The 16,754-nt window shown below is 39.9% G+C and overlaps 1 protein-coding gene and 1 long non-coding RNA gene across 3 annotated transcripts in view; one reads left to right on the forward strand and one right to left on the reverse strand.

The window, feature by feature from the left end:
- Window positions 1–8,697, reverse strand: part of UBAP1 (ubiquitin associated protein 1) — a 54,367-nt gene extending 45,670 nt beyond the window's left edge. The window contains exon 1 of one of the 2 annotated variants that reach the window (XM_019734408.3): window positions 8,480–8,697. The gene's annotated coding sequence lies outside the window, so the exon portion shown is untranslated. The remainder of the gene's footprint in view (window positions 1–8,479) is intronic. The other variant, XM_074330652.2, reaches the window with a different exon arrangement.
- A 41-nt stretch (window positions 8,698–8,738) lies between these two features.
- Window positions 8,739–14,361, forward strand: LOC141571146 (uncharacterized). The gene is made up of 2 exons (XR_012495832.2): window positions 8,739–8,888; window positions 9,700–14,361. It is a non-coding gene; the product is annotated as an uncharacterized LOC141571146 (long non-coding RNA).
- The last annotated feature ends 2,393 nt before the right edge of the window (window positions 14,362–16,754 follow it).

Genomic DNA, 16,754 nt, shown 5'->3' on the forward strand with positions numbered 1-16,754 from the left:
TGGGAGCTCAGCGGCAGCTCAGCTCAAGGTGCCATGTTCAATCTTAGTTGCGGGGGGGCGGAGCCCACCATCCCTTGCTGGACTCGAGGAGTCGAACTAACAACCTTGTGGTTGAGAGCACACTGGCCCATGTGGGAATCGCTCCTAATCGAAACTTCGGCATTAGGAGCACGGAACTCCAACCACCTAAGCCACCGGGCCAGCCCCCATATCAGCCATTTTAAAAGCTACTACAAAGGTCAAAAGAAAAAAGTATTAAACTCAAACTACAAGGTGTACTCAAAAACTACGGTGAACGTTGCGCTGAGTGCCATCCAATGGAAAGGCAGGGATCTTCAATACGGGAAGCGGTGCGTCAAACCTTAGTAACTGTGTGTGACAAGTTTCAACTTGTTCAGTGCAGTCAATCGGGTGTGAGCTACGGTTGAGAGAAGGTGTGTTTTAAAGTGTGCTGTAAATAATGGATCACGAACAATGCATTAACATGGAATGTGCAAACGATTTCATCCTCCATCATGACAACACTCCATATCCCATATCGCCTCTGGTATGGCAATTTCTGTCAAACAGAAATATTACAATGTGTCCTCATCCACCTTATTCACTGGATCTGGCACTGTGCAACTTCTGGCTCTTCCCCAAAGTCAAAATGACCATAAAAATTATAAATTTTAAATCAATTCAGGATACCGAGGCAGCCACGAAAGCATAACTAAAGACACTCATGAAAGAGGACTTCCAGAACTGCTTCAAAAAGTGACAAGAGTGTTCAAAGCGAGGGGGAACATTTTGAGGGGGATAAATGGCAATGTGTCTTTTACTGTAATAAATTCTTTTTTTATTTAAACATTCACCGTACGTTTTGATCACACCTTGTACAATAAGTAGTTAGGAGATACACAACACAAAAAAATACGATATTAAGGAATTACTGTTGATGGTTGGGTATGATAACAGTATTGTGTTTATGAAAGAAAATGTCTTCATTAAAAAAAATTACATAATTAAGTATTCTCATGTGAAATTTCTATAATTTAACTTTAAAATATTTCAGGGCCGGGCCAGTGGCTCAGGCGGTTGGAGCTCCGTGCTCCTAACTCCGAAGGCTGCCGGTTCGATTCCCACATGGGCCAGTGCCAGATGGCTCAGTTGGTTGGAGCACAGGCTCTCAACCACAAGGTTGCCGGTTCGACTCCCGCAAGGGATGGTGGGCTGACCCCCTGCAACTAGCAACGGCAACTGGCCCTGGAGCTGAGCTGCACCCTCCACAACTAAGATTGAAAAGGACAACAACTTGACTTGGAAAAAAAAAAAAAGTCCTGGAAGTACACACTGTTCCCCAATAAAGTCCTGTTCCCCTTCCCCAATAAAAAATCTTTAAAAAAATAAAATAAAATATTTCAGAAAAAAATGAGATAGCAAATATTAATTGTTAAACACTGTCAAACGGATACCCAAGAGATTGTACACAATTACTGAAAGAACTGTCGGAAAAGTATAGTAAGACAGACACATATAAATAGAATTCTAAGAGAAGAGGTATAGTATCTGGCTTCCTTTTTATTTCCCCCAATGGAAAAACTAGCTAAATAATTACTACTTCCTTGTTTCCCCCGACTTAAATCTCATTCCCAAATTTTGCTGTTTATGAAAAACTATCCCTGCCTGGTCACAAAAAAAGAAATGTCTCAGGCTTCATGCTTCATTCACTCAACATTTGTTTAATGTGTACCTATTATCATTGCTTGGTACTACTCTAAGTGGCAGCAGTAACAGGACAAAATCCTTCATTAAAATTAATTCTAATGGAGAGAGACAAACATTAAGCATAAATGAAGAAATAAAAGTTTCTGAGAATTTCTGAATAAAATGCAATATATTAGCTTTAGTAAATAAGTCTATTAGCTGACAGTGAAAAAGAAGTATCATGTTTCTAATGAATGTTGAAAACTTTATAGTTTTCAAAACTATACATAAAGCCTCATGTAGTTTTCAAAATACTATCACATATATCATCTTATCTGAGCTTCACATGCTATGAGATATAAACAGTTATTACTATCCTCATAAATTAAAAAGTTCAAGGCTGAAAGAGATGCTCAGTTTTTAAATGGAAAATCAGAACTAGAACTTTAGACCTTTCAATTCACTGTCCTGTTATAATACAATCTCCCACAGCAAAAGACACTAATCAAAAAGCTTATAATAAATTAAAGTAAGAAAGAATCCCAAATCAAACTATATGTTTTAGTAAATTCAGAACCTTACTATTCCAAGTATGGTCCATGGACCATCAACATAACCTAGGAGCTTGTCTAGAAATGCACAACTACTGACTCAGAATCTACATTTTACCAAGATCTCCAGGTAATCTACATGCACACTAAAATTTGAGAATCACTGATCTAGAAAATCATTGTCCAACAGAAATGTCTATCATGACCTACACCGTCTATGTGGCTACTGTATTGAACAGGACAGATCTCGAACATCTCAAACTAGAACTGAGCCCAAAAATAATTTCTTACAATACTAAGACTCCGTTACCCAAATATGTACACTCTTTCACTATGCAAACTGCCAGTAATACACACCAAAAACGTTGTTTTTTTTACAGACCCAACTCAAAAAGTACAGTATCCTAGACACATCTGTAATAAGCCCTGCACACCTTATTACTGACTGCAGTATTGAAGGTACATTTATAAGATTCTCATTTAGTAATCTAACAATTTTGTTTAATATAGGCCCTCAAACAGGAAATGTTTAGTTATCTTGGCATTTCGCTTATGTAAAACACCTAGGTCTCTGAATAAGCTAGAATTTCCTGTTCCAGAAAAGGGATGGACAGGATATAAACACTTCAAGACTTTTGGTGATTTTTAAAGTATGTCCAGAACAAAATTTGGGGTAGGTTGATTTATTTCCTGTTGTTAGAATGACTTGAAAAGAGAACAACCTTTTATGGAAGAAATTAAACATTTCCAATTTTGAGATTCACAAGCTACCCCTAAAATCCACTCCACATCATAATTTGTAATTTGGCTGACATTTGACTTTGAATCCCACCCATGAAAGGAATCGCTTACCTGATAAAGAGTAGTATAAAGTATAACTCACCAAAAGAAGTTACTGCTCATCTCCTTCCCCAACCAAATTGTAGAAGGAAATGTTAACACTGCAAACTATAGGAAGATGTTAGGATTAGAAAGATTTCATGTTCACCAATAAGGGGAGAAATGAGAAGGATACAAACCCTGCCTGGGACCAAGACCATGATGACAAGACGCAGTACATGATAAGCCAAGCCAGCTGGACCCTGAGTCTCCAATGGGCTGTTAATGGAGGCTAGGGATAGGCCAGCCAGTAGTAATAATCAGAAGACTGGGAGTTAAAGGTAGCTGAAGAGTGAGTTTAACATCAAATCTCTACTTTTGTTGCTCTATTTACCCATCAAATCCAACGGTAACCAAAATGTTTACATTATACTCTTCTATATGCTATAAGGGACATTCTAAACTATGGTAGTAATGCAAGATCTCAAAGATCTAGGGACATACCTTTTACAAATATCACTATAGACTATTTGCAGCATAATGTCTGGTGGATGTTTTATATTACATGATCTTTGCCAGGATCAAACATTTAACTTCTCTGAACTCTTCCTAAAGTCAAGGAAGTCCCTAGTCTTCTTCTAGGAAAAAAAAAGTTTTTAACAGGCTTTAATACACAACAGAGAAAATCAAATGCCCCAAGATAGATAGATAGATAAATAGATATAATAGACAGATCTTAAGAGATAAGGGTCTAATGATGGATAGGAGCCACACAAGTCCAAGAAATTGGGCAAAAAGTTTAAAAACAAAGAAACAAAAAAGCTATATACTTCCTCACTTATGTTCTAGTTGCTTTGAAATGTTCATAATGACTTTAAATAGATGTAATTTCTCCAGTATTAGTAACAGTTGCTTCATTCTTCTAAATGTATTTAATGGAATTTAAATAAACATGTGATACCCATTCTAAAAAAAAAATACATAAACAAGCTGTTGTTTAACTATGAAAATTTACATATTTGTCTTTTTTTCACTTGACCATGTAATTACATTCCACAGAATTTTAACCTATGTAACAAAAAACTTCCAAATTGTTTTCACACCAGCCTTTCCGCAATCCAGTTATTCTTGATAAAACGCAACACTCTAAAAACCAGACATCAAAAAATCGTTCTGAACATATTTTAGTAGAAATGCTAACTGCTTAAACTGAGTGACTCATTATGAATTGTTATCTAATACTGTCCACACCAGAAAGTTTCTCATTGTAAAATCAGATTATTAACATTTAGTAAAACATACACTTCAATCATAAATCTGTTGGTTTCCCAGTTTTGGAAAATATATGTAACCTGTGTATAAGGCATAATTCAAGATGCTTTGAAAACTCTCTAGTCCTTTAACTCCAAAGACAACAGGAATGCAACTCCTGAGAAGTTTGCCTTTCTAATCAAGCAAATATTGGAACTGTCAGATTAGATGCCACATTAATCTGGCACATTATAGATCGATATACTATTATATTAAAATAGCAGAAGAGAAGGATTTCCTTGATACAAAAAGCACAAACCATGAAAACAAAAAGAGTGAAAATTTCAATTTATTAAAATTGTGAACTTTTCTCACGGAAAGACTATTTAGATATAAAAAGACAGGTCACAAATTGGGAGAGGATATTTGCATCCCATAAATTAACAACTAATTAGTATACAAAATATATAAAGAACTCAAAAATCAATCAGAAAAAGAGAAACTCAAAATAAAAATAGGCACAGAACTTGAATATACACTTCACAGAAGCACAAATGAACAATGAACATATGAAAAGATGCTCAACTTCAGGAATTGCAAATAAAAACACAACAGATATCATTTCAAACCCACCAGATTAAAAAAAATTTAAAAGTCTGACAGTATCAAGTGTTGGGGAAGTGAAGCAACCAAGACACACACTTGCTGGCTTGACTCACCAACCACAATATTCACATTTACCAATTCAGTGATTGAAATACTGGAAGTGTTTGGTAAGCTTTAAGCAACTGATAATGACCAATCTAGAATTCTGAGAACACATTCAGATTACTGCCGAACACAAATTTTGGTCCTTAGTGAACTGAGTCCAACCTGACTCAGTAATACAAATAAAACTTTTAGTCCCTTATCCAGTTTCTCCAGTTTATTTTGTTAAGTACAAAATATTCAGGTATTCATTTCCTCCTAGAATACTGATGACATCCTAATCGACTAAAATTTTAATGAACTATTTATCATTCCAGTAACACTATTTCAATGAGAACAAGTAATTTAAAATGGCATTACTTTAAAACTAGTGCTCATACTTTAAATTTACTTGATGGGAATTAGAATGGCCCTGTGACCACCTTACAGGGGCAAAATGGTGTAACAGATGAAGTATGGGCATTAAATTTGGACAAATCCAAGCTCAAATTCAGACGCTACCATTTTACAGCTATAGCCTTAGTTAAATTACTGAATTTCCTCAACACCTAAAAAGCAAGCATATGGGGCCGGCCCGGTGGCTGAGGCCGTTAGAGTTCCATGCTCCTAACTCCGAAGGCTGTCGGTTCGATTCCCACAAGGGCCAGTGGGCTCTCAACCACAAGGCTGCCGGTTCAACTCCCCAAGTCCCGCAAGGGATGGTGGGCTCTGCCCCCTGCAACTAAGATTGAACACGGCTCCTTGAGCTGAGCTGCCCCCCGATGGCTCAGATGGTTGGAGACCAGGCTCTCAATCACAAGGTTGCCAGTTCAATTCCTCATGTCCCGCAAGGGATGGTGGGCAGCGCCCCTTGCAACTAAAATTGAACACGGCACCTTGAGCTGAGCTGCCGCTGAGCTCCCAGATGGCTCAGTTGGTTGGAGCGGGTCCTCTCAACCACAAGGTTGCTGGTTCGACTCCCACAAGGGATGGTGAGCTGTGCCCCCTGCAACTAGAAAACAGCAACTGGACCTGGAGCTGAGCTGCACCCTCCACAACTAAGACTGAAAGGACAACAACTTGACTTGGGGCAAAAAAAGGCCTGGAAGTACACACTGTTGCCCAATAAACTCCTGATCCCCTTCCCCAACAAAAAATAAAATCTTTAAAAAATAAAAATAAAAATAAAATGCGTATCACAACCTGCCTACCTAATCAAATTGTAAGGATTAAGTGAGATTATGTAAAGTGCTTAACAATGCTTAGCTCATTAACACAGGCTCATATTAGCACCTTTCCCTTTGTAAATCTTGCTACCCTCACCTAAAATTTTTAAAGCCTGAAATAACTCTCAATTCATAGGAAAATTTTACTCTTACACTCAAATTACTCTTACAAGATATTGTGCCTGACTACAGGTTAGAAGAGCAATACCCTCCTTACTTCTTTTTCTAACTGAAATGAAAGGCTCTTTTCCAAATAAGAAATTAAATTCTGGAAAAGAAGATAGACTTTCACTTCGTGATATAGAACCAGGGATTCCCATGCTATATGGAAAACTAAACCCAGTTGATTTCTAAGCGTCAAGATTTTTTTGAGTCTAAGAAAAAGCTTATTTAACACTTCAAGGTACTAAGTAATACCTTTTGCATTTACTGAGATTGTATAAAGAAAATTACATGATTTTTATACAAAAACTGATGGTTGGGTTTTTGTTAGTCTGTGGGGAAAAAGTTTACATTTAAAATAATCTACAAGTGAAAAACCTCAAAACATTAAATAATATAATTAGAGAAGAGGAAAATTTGTAATCTACACTCTGGACTAATTAAAATACATCTATAATGCTGAAAATACTTAAGAGAATTTTAGTCACTGAAGTAAACTTCAGGAATCTTATTTTAAATACCTTACTACAGTCAAGACATAAAATAAAAGATATGAGATAAAGTGACATTTGCCAGTCCAAGAAATGTGAACGAACAACCACTGATGAGAATTGTCTACAGACTTAATATTATATCAGGATACTGTCACTGTCTTCTTCAAAAATCAAAATGAAAAAATCGTTCAGATATATATATAAAATGTGTCATGACGAGGTACTGAGTTAAATATGAAACAAAAGAAAAATTCAGGAAATTCTTATAGTCGCATACTTTAATTTTCTTTTTTGTCATTTCTAAAATAATACTTTATCTTCCAATGAGGCCATTGCAAGTTATCTGCTTTACAGTGATAGAGATGCTCACTAAAGAAACATTAATATTCCCATTTCCATAATTATGACTCATTAACGCAACTCACAATAGGCATTCAATAAATACTGAATAAATACGAGTAGGAAGGATTAGAAACAAAAAATTAGTTTATAAGTCTCCAATTAAAAATAAATAAATGCAGACAATGTAATTCTTTTAGGCTTTTGACATTTTACAGTCTTTGCTATAAAATAATACAGAAACTTTCCATTTAACAAGTTTGAGACATTAACTAGAAAAAGCTAGCTATCACTAAAAAGTGCCCTGTTTTTCCCACCATCAAATCTGACAAAATTCTAAAGAGAAACTCATCATATCTATTCAAATTCTCAAATACTAATATAATACAGAACTGAGGAAAGAGAGAAAGCACTAGTAAGTGGCGTTAGAACAGAATAGATTTGATAGTTACCTAAATTACCAAATCTGGTTTTGCAACACTTCCTGGTGTCTAAAAACTCTCAAAAATTTCTGTTTAATATAAAATCTATTTTTTATGCCCAGCTATTCTTTTAAGAGACTAGTCTAGAAACCAGTACATGTGGCCACAACACAAAGGCCAGAGATCACTGATACAGATCAAATAAATGAACCTTAACTTGATGTTCCACAAGAAAGATTTGGGGCTGTTTCTGAGGCCCAGGTGTACTATACAGGTAAGTCACCACCCAAGAAACAACAAAAGAGGCAAGATAAACATACGTGGAGAAGACCAGACAATGTCAAAGATATCCCCAAAGATCACTCACCCCGGGTCTGGTCTCCTCCCTTTCTCCCAAATCTCATCACCTCAGGGAGAACTAAATCTGCACCTCACGTCCCCAGCTCACCCTCAACTCCCCATTACTCATCTTCTTTACTGAAACCTGGATCCCCTTTCCTGATATCCTCTAATTCCCACCGAGCTATCACTACAGCCAAATAGATGTCTTACTGCCTATCTTCCAGTAGTATATTAGTCCCCTTAATCCGAACTCATTTTCCCACATACCATCTGCCCCCGGTCCCTTCAACTCTGGTCTCCTCACTCCGACCCTTCTCCCTGAATCCTCCCGAAGTCCCGGATATCTGGCCCCTTCTCTCTCTCCCACTCCCTCAGCTGCAGCTCCTTTCATCCAGCTGGGCCTCTTAGCCTCTTGCCCTGGTTCCCTCCCCCATCTTTCTCCCAGTACCGGTCCCCTCCCCCCAACTCCGCCCCTCTCTCCCAGAAGGAGGCCCCCTCACCTGAACGCCGCTGCCGCCGCCGTCCCAGAAGCCAAAAGGTGCTGGCACCGGCCAACCTCCCAGGCTCGGTCCTCGCTGAGCTCCTGACGGCCCCTAGGGAGAGCGAACGCCACCACCTTCAACTCTGCCCGCCCCGGGCCAGACCGTCTCCGTAGCCACCGCCAGTATCACAGCCGCCATATTGAAGTCCTACTTCCCACCTCCTTCCCCTCACCGCTCCGCCCCTTCGGGCGTCTGACGTCATGGCGCCGCGCTTTCCCCCGCCCCCGGTCAATGGGAGGAGCCGACAGTGATGTACCTAACGTCTTGGGTAGTGCCGGATAACCTCTGCTGCGTGAAACGTTGCAATTGGAACCAGTGGACCCCGCTGACCCAAAGGGAGGGAGGAAAGGAGAAGGTCACTGAGAGGGTAAGGCATAGGGGTTGGAGAAGCGGATTCAGGCAGGAGACTCGGAGTGAGGGGACCAGAGTTGAAGGGGCGGAGGGCAGATGGGATATGGAAAAAATGAGTTCTGGTCAAGGAGTCTTAACATACTACTGGAAGATAGGCGCAGTAGACATCTATCTGGCGGGAGAGCCTTGAAACGCGAAGGGAGGCACAAAGACTTATCAAGGAGACCTCCTTGGGAATCAGGATGGCTGGCTTTGGGCCCGCGTCTGTGACCTGGTACAAGTTTATCCTTTCTGGTAATGGCGTCACTTTCTCATTTACAAATGAATGGGTTGAAAGGTAACCTCTAAAGCTCCCTGCAATCCTGACATTCAACCAGTTTAAACCAGGTAATTCAATCCCAAACTTTTACTGCCTTCTGCGATTATTGGGTGTCTTCTGGAATCAGGTGCATGGAGGATTACTAACTGAATGAGATGAATCTTTGTTTCCAAAATTCCTAAATGGTGGGAGAAATAGAAGAATAAACAGTAAACTCTTAAGAAAAATAAGAAGGTGATAATGGTGCATCAATGGATCTGGAAAAATTGACTTTTGACTAAGGGATTTACATCTACACTTTCTGGGTACGTAAAGTGTGTGTACACTCTCGTGCCTAATTCTCCAGCCGTTTTCTCTCTGGAACTCCAGAAAAGATAATATTTGTACTTTAAAAGATGCAGCAGTTTTAACTCACGAGAGAAAGTGGGCATTCCAGAAGGAGGGAGTTAAAGTGAGCAGAAAATAACTAATCATCAATTCTGGATTATTTGCCTACTTATTTCAACAGATAATAGCCACAGAAGATTTGTGGAGAAAGCAGTGATGTGAACAAAAGCTCTTCATCAGGAGAATTAAAATGACAGCAGTGAATAAAATACATAGGAGACTACATGGTAGTCTTCTGCATTGATAAAAGACTCACACCTGAACTAAAGCAGAAACAGTGGGAATGGAGACTGGGGGATCAACTGGAGCAAGATTTGGGAGACTGACCCAAGATTTAGAGACCTTCAGTGTGGGAGGAGAAATCGTGAAGAAGAAGGAGCCAAGGTTTTGGGGTCTCTCACCAACAGAAACAAGAAAAACCTAAGGTTTACTAAAGTCCTAAAGGGAGAAAATAATGAGTTCAGCTGGCCAAACTGATTAAGATGATGGCAGATTTTCTGGAGAGATGTTCAGGAGGTAATGTGAGCTTGGAAATCAGGAAAGAGGCAAGGAGTACACATTTGTAGTATATTGGTACTCCTTAAACAAATAAAATTTTCATTTATTCATTTAACAAGTATTTATTGAGTTCCTGTAATATACCAGGCACTGTTCTACACACTGGGGATACAGCAGTAAATAAGAGACCAAAAAGGAAGGAAAGGAAAGGAAGAAAGAAAATCTCTGCTCTCACAGAGCTTACGTCCTAGAGGAAAATATTTACTAATAATGGTGATAGGTGTTCAGAAGAAGAAGAAAGCAGAGGAAAGGAGATAGAAAGTATCCATGGTTGAACTTTATAAAGGATGACCAGGGAAAGGTGACATCTGGCTAAAGACCTGAAGGAAGTATGGAAATGAGTCATGCAGATTTCTAGAAGAAAATGCCAGGCCAAGGGAACAGTAAGCACAAAAGCTCTGAGGTGGAAGCTCACCTTCTGTGATCTAGGAACAGTAAGCAGCCCAGTGTGGTTAGAATGAAGCGAGCAAAGAGGAGAGTTATGGGAGATGGAGGCAGAGAGGTAACAGACAGCTAAATCACATAGTATCTTGTAGATAATTTTAAGGACTTTGACTTTTACTCTAAGTGAGCTGAAAGCCATTGGAGAGTTTTGAGCAGACAATGGAAATGATCTAACTTTTTAGCAGGATCATTTTAGCTACTACACTGAGCAAGAAGGGCAACGGTAGAGGCACTTAGTGGTTATTGCAGTAATCGAAGCAGGAAATGATAGTACCGTAGACTAGAGTGGTAGTAACAGTGAAGATGATTAAAAATTGTTAGGTTCTGTGTACATTTTGAAGATAGAGCCATAAGAATTTACTCACAGATTAGTTGCACAGTGTGAGGAAATGAGAGGACTCACGGATGGCTTTAAGGTTTTTGACCTAAATCAAATTCTTGCAGGTTTGGCTAGAAGAATGAAAATTCAGATTAATGAAAATTTCTGAGGATAGGACCCTTTGAAACACTGACAAATAGCGTATGGGAAGAGGAAGCAGAGAAAGAGATGGAAAAGTAGTGACCAGAAAAGTAGAAAAGGATTCAGAAGACTAGGGTGCCGTGGAGGTTTAAGAAGGAAAAATCTTTGGAGGTTTGTGCCTGTGGGTCTGTGCCTTTCCTCTCAAAATAGGACTCCCTGAGACCAGAGACGAGCCTCCCCCATCAGACAGGGACTTCCTGAGATTCCCCATCAGCCTAGGTCTCCTGATCCAAAATTATTTCTTTGTCTGCCTTTTTGCTTTAAGTGGGGACCAGGTTGCTGACCACCTCCTGGGCCAGTGTGCTGTGTACTACTCAACCCCCAAACAGGCAACCCATCCTTAGGAAATGGAAAGTAAATAGGAGCATTTCCTGAAAAAATACCTACTTGTTCACCTTCCTAGGAGTGACTTACACTTGTCAGTTTCCAGGTGTGAATCCCAGTAGTAACTGACCTATGCCCAAAAAAGGCTGAACAGCATGCCAGTCCTCTACTACCCCTGCCCTGTGTCTGTCCCCTCCCAGTGCACCAAGACATTGCCAGCACACCTGCTGGTCTAGAGACAGCATTTAAGGCCAAGGGCACCAGCTTACACTCTTCCCTCATTTTCTACTCTTTCTCCCTCCCTTCATATGCTACACTTATGTGGAGTCTAATAGCAGAGACAGGAAAGATAGACAACCAGCTCTACAGTCTTTCATTCATTTAGCCACCCAGTATTGACTAAGTCCTACCACGTGCCAGGCACCATGAGTCTACAAAGGTGCTCTCAAGTGAGGGAATCAGACAGTTGTACAGATAATAACGGTACCTGACAAATACACCTGAGTTCCCTAAGTAACATATTCCATGCCTGAGGAGTAAAGAGTAGTGTTTAGGTAGACTTGAGAAATCAAGGAAGACTTCATGGAGAATTGAAGCATTTAAGCTAGGCCTTAGAGGACAGGTTGAATGAAGGGTGCCCAAAGCAATTAGAACAAAGTTTGAGCAAGGGCATGGATACAAGAAAGTTCCAGGAAAATTCAAGATCAGTTAAGTAGAGGGAGATAAGGCTGGAGAGACCAAGAGGGGAGGGAAGAGGTTTGGCTTGGGTTCAACAGTTCTAAGGCTGTAAGTAAAGTCATTGGCATCTTTTCTCCTGGGAAATCCAAGAGAAAAGTCAGGATGAATCCTTAGAATCTTGTAGGCCAGGTTGAAATCCTTTGCCCTCTCTCAGAAGCTCAAGGTTACAATTAAGGACTCAGGTTTCTGGGTGACCTCTGAGGTTCCTTGTGATTCTAAGATCTTATGTGATGACCATCATATGAACATGCAATTACCCTGATGACCATGAGTGGATAAAGATGATTTCAAATTACAAGAGGATGGAAATATAAACACACACAACTGTAAAATATGGAAGAATATTTTTTGAATCATGGGTGGGAAGAACTTTCTAATCATGACACTAAATTCAGAAGTGATAAAGGAAATAGTTGACAGATTTGATAATGGCAAAACACCCCATATACAAAGTGAAAAGATAAAGTGGGAGAAAGTATTAGTGACCTTTAAAACAGAAAAAGGGTTAATTTACCCAATGTACAAAGAGTCCCTATAAATCATTAAGAAAAATAGAGTGATTCAATAGAAAAATATGGATGTAATGTGTTCAAGAGACAGTTCACTAAAGAAGAAACACAAATAGCTACTGAACATACGAAAAGATGTTCAACATCACTGATAATTTTTAAAACAAGTCCCATTTTTCACCTAACAAATTGGTAAAAGCTAAAAAGGAATAATTACATCAAATGTTGGCATTGATGGAGAAATAAGCATTCTTATTCATTGTTGATGGCAGTATAAATTGGTGAAACCTTCTTGTAATTTGGCAGTGACTGTCACAATATATTGTGAAGTAAAAAGCAAGTTGCAAAATAATGCTTATTGTATCCATTTTTGTAAAAAGAGAACAACTAGATAGATACAGAGATGTAGAAATAGATATGTTTAAGCACAGATAAAAGATTGAAAGGATATACACTGAACTGTCAATCATGGCTCTGGAGAGAGTAGGACTTGACTGTAGGGGGCTGGGCAGCAGGACTTGGCACCAAGAAAGGAGGGGAAGCAGAAACCATTTAGAAGATGGCAGCCACTGCTAGAAAATGCTCCCACAGCCATAAGAAAGAGGAAGAACTACCCCGACTTCTCTCTTCCTCCCATCCTTGAATCTCCTTCCAGTGCCTCCCATTGACTGAATCTAGCTAGAATCCAGTTGGCAAAGGAGCTAGGAAATGTTTTCAGAAGAACAGAGAATGGGTTTAAGAACAAATACGTAATGACCAACTTCAAAAAGTTATTGGGTAGTTCACAGAATCAATAAGTACATGGAGAACCAGTATGAAAAACAGGAGAAAACCTAGTAAAAGACACAATAGGAAGAATGGGAAGAGTCATCCTGTAAAAGAGTAAAAGCCAATTAGTCAACAGTAAAAGATAATTAATTTTAATCATTTTTGTAAAATGGTGTGGGTAGACTGTGCTGGCACTGAGCTAAAAGAGCCCTGTCCCTAGTAATTTGTTTAGCTAATATACTGAGGTCTACTATAACCCAGCCCTGTGCTGCAGTCGGAACAAAGATTACACAAGACCAGGTTTCGGTCATCAAGAAGCTTAGAAAGAAGACAAACATGTAAACAGACAATTGCTATAGAGTTAAATAATCTCAGTGAGCTGCAGGACAAGGCCAGCCACTAGTCTGAACTGTGCCTTTGTGCAAGATAGAAAGAGGCACCCTCTCTGGATGCCATGCCAAGTATACAGTTTGGCAAACAGTGCAGCTGGATTTCAGGCCTCTCTGGACCCCTCAGCCAGGCACTTCTGTGCAGAGCACTAAGTGCACATCCATACATGGCTGCCCTGCTTGAGGAGGTAGAGACTAGCAGCTACGGAAGGAGAGTAGAGGTAGTCTGAGGATGTGCGCCTGTGCAGCAGGAGGCTCTGGAAGCCCCGCCTCCTAGTCCAGACATCATTTAAACCTCAGTGATTTTATTTGCTTCTGGGGCTGCTAACTGACAAGGAGTTGGCAAAGAGAACCTTCAGAAATTTGGAAAGGCTCCTATGGAAGGAAAAATTGACAGATGGTGTTTACAGCTTTGCTTTGGTTCTCCTATCAGAGTGAATGCCAGATGTTTTCTTCTGGTTTCCAAGATAGTGTGTGAGATCTAAAAGGCTCCTTTGCCCAAAGATTAAAAAAAAAAAAAAAAAAAAAAAAAACCACATCGAAATACAGTTCAGCGTGAGCACATGGGCAAGTGAATCCTGTGCTACGTCAGTAAAGTTTGACTTGCTACTGTTGTTAATCCAAGTTTTGTTGTTACCATTCTAGTCTTTTCTTTAAGTCGTGTAACATCATCAGTGGAGTTATCCAGACACAGGCTAAAACGTTATGTGGCCATTAAAAAGGATGTTATAAAGAGCAAAATTATGCACACAGTAAGTGGTTGCCAGAGGTTACGGAAGGGGGATAAACAGGTGAAGTACAGAACAGTTTTAGGGGAGTAAAACTATTCTGTGTGATACTGTAACAGTGAATACATGACATCATGCATTTGTCAAAATCCAGAGAACTGTACAACACAAAGAATAACCTTAATCTAAACTATGGACTTTAGTTAATAATAATGCGTCAATACTGGTTCATTACTTGTAACATTAAGTGTACTACACTAAAGCAAAGTGTGAAGGAAAACTAGTGGCGCTGGGAGAATACTGGAACTCTGTACTATCTGTTCAGTTTTTTCCTGTAAATCTAAAACCGTTCTGAAACAAAAAAGGAAGTCTTAAAAAAAGGATGTTATAGAATATGTAAGTATGAAAAGATACTTATTAAATATTGCTAATTTTAAAAAAAGAGCGACTAACAATATATACAAGATGGTCTCATTTTTGTAAAATTATACATACACCATATAATTTTGAATTTGAAATTCTGAAAGTACATATGCCACAATATTTACAAGGTTACTCTTGCTGGAAGGATTATGGGTAATTTTTAATTTCTTTTTTTTGCTTGCTTATTTAAAATGTTTTTAAACATGTTTATTATAAAAAACACATGACTACTTTCCCATTGTAAACAGTTCTAACAATACAAAGTGTATTTTGGTATATTGTGATGTGCTCCCCAGATTTCCACTCTTCAAAACTGAAACATTCATTCCCCCCAGCTGCTGGGAGTGTTAATGACTGATAGCTTGCAGTTAAGCATCCCACATAAACTTATCTGAGAAAAGCTGCTTCGTTTAAAGTCATGCCATCGGGGCCAGCCCGGTGGCCCAGGCTGTTGGAGCTCTGTGCTCCTAACTCCAAAGGTTGCCGGTTCGATTCCCACATGGGCCAGTGGGCTCTCAACCACAGGGTTGCCAGTTCGATTCCTCGAGTCCCATAAGGGATGGTGGAACTAAAGATTGAACATGGCACTTTGAGCTGAGCTGCCACTGAGCTCCCAGATGGCTCAGTTGGTTGGAGCGCATCATCTCAACCACAAGGTTGCTGGTTCGACTCCCACAAGGGATGGTGGGCTGCGCCCCTGCAACTACCAACGGCAACTGGACGTGGAGCTGAGCTGCCCCTCCATAACTAAGACTGAAAGGACAACAACTTGAAGCTGAACGGCACCCCCACAACTAAGATTGAAAGGACAACAACTTGACTTGTGGGGGGGGATCATGCCATCTTCCCCAGGGCAACCTACATTCAAAGACCCGGTTACCCTGGCCCCAAATAGGGACAATTCTGCAGAGCCATCCTAGTGCCAATACTCTGCATGGAATAGACAGGCTTTTTTTGTGAATGCACTGCAGTCTAGCTTCTCCTCCTGCCCAATTCTGCTTCCTTAACTTTCCCACAATGATCCTGAAAGCACTCTCCAATAAACTTTCAGGATGCAAATCTGTCTGCTTCCCAGAGTACCTGATTAACAATAATTCGTGCCAGGAGTGAGCCAAAAAAGCAAACTCTAAAGTGGGATTTGGGAGTTGGGTCACTCACCAACCTGTTGGCAGTCAGGATACCATCACTAGTGGTAGGTGGAGCATGGTGGCTCCTAGCATGTAATAGTAATGCAATTGTTAAATTTTTTACCAGTGGTAAATTGAAATGTTTTGTCCAAGGAAAGGAATGCATGGGGGGTGGGGGAGCATAACATATCAGGCTTTTGAGAAGTAATAGCATGTTTGTTGTTGAGAGTAGTACGTTGGAGAAAGACTGCAAAGGCTAAGTGTGAAAGTCAAAGGGCCTTTTTGGTAACACAGGGAGACTGTCATCTCCTGCAGCCCGATGGTAGATAAACCTGATGATCAGGATCAGGCCCAGGACTTCATGAGATTCGCAGAGGTGCAGAGAAGTCGAATTCTGAGCCATATAAATTGGCTATACTCAGGTTAGAGTCCTGGTTGAGAAGGATTGGAAATGGGAGACACAGGATGGCAATATCTGGTTCTGTCTACCTGAAAATCTTGAACTTCCAGTTTCCCCTGAATCTCTGGGCCTTTATAAGTTGCCCACGTTTTTATTAGTTCTCCCCCTTGCTTGAAGATGATGCAGAAATCTCTGCCTTACAAGAAATGTGCCTCCCCATCTGGATCTTCCCCAACATCCCAACCTGG

Source organism: Rhinolophus sinicus, chromosome 16, assembly GCF_057876585.1.
Source record: "Rhinolophus sinicus isolate RSI-liver-muscle chromosome 16, RSI-T2T, whole genome shotgun sequence".
Lineage (NCBI taxonomy): Eukaryota > Metazoa > Chordata > Mammalia > Chiroptera > Rhinolophidae > Rhinolophus > Rhinolophus sinicus.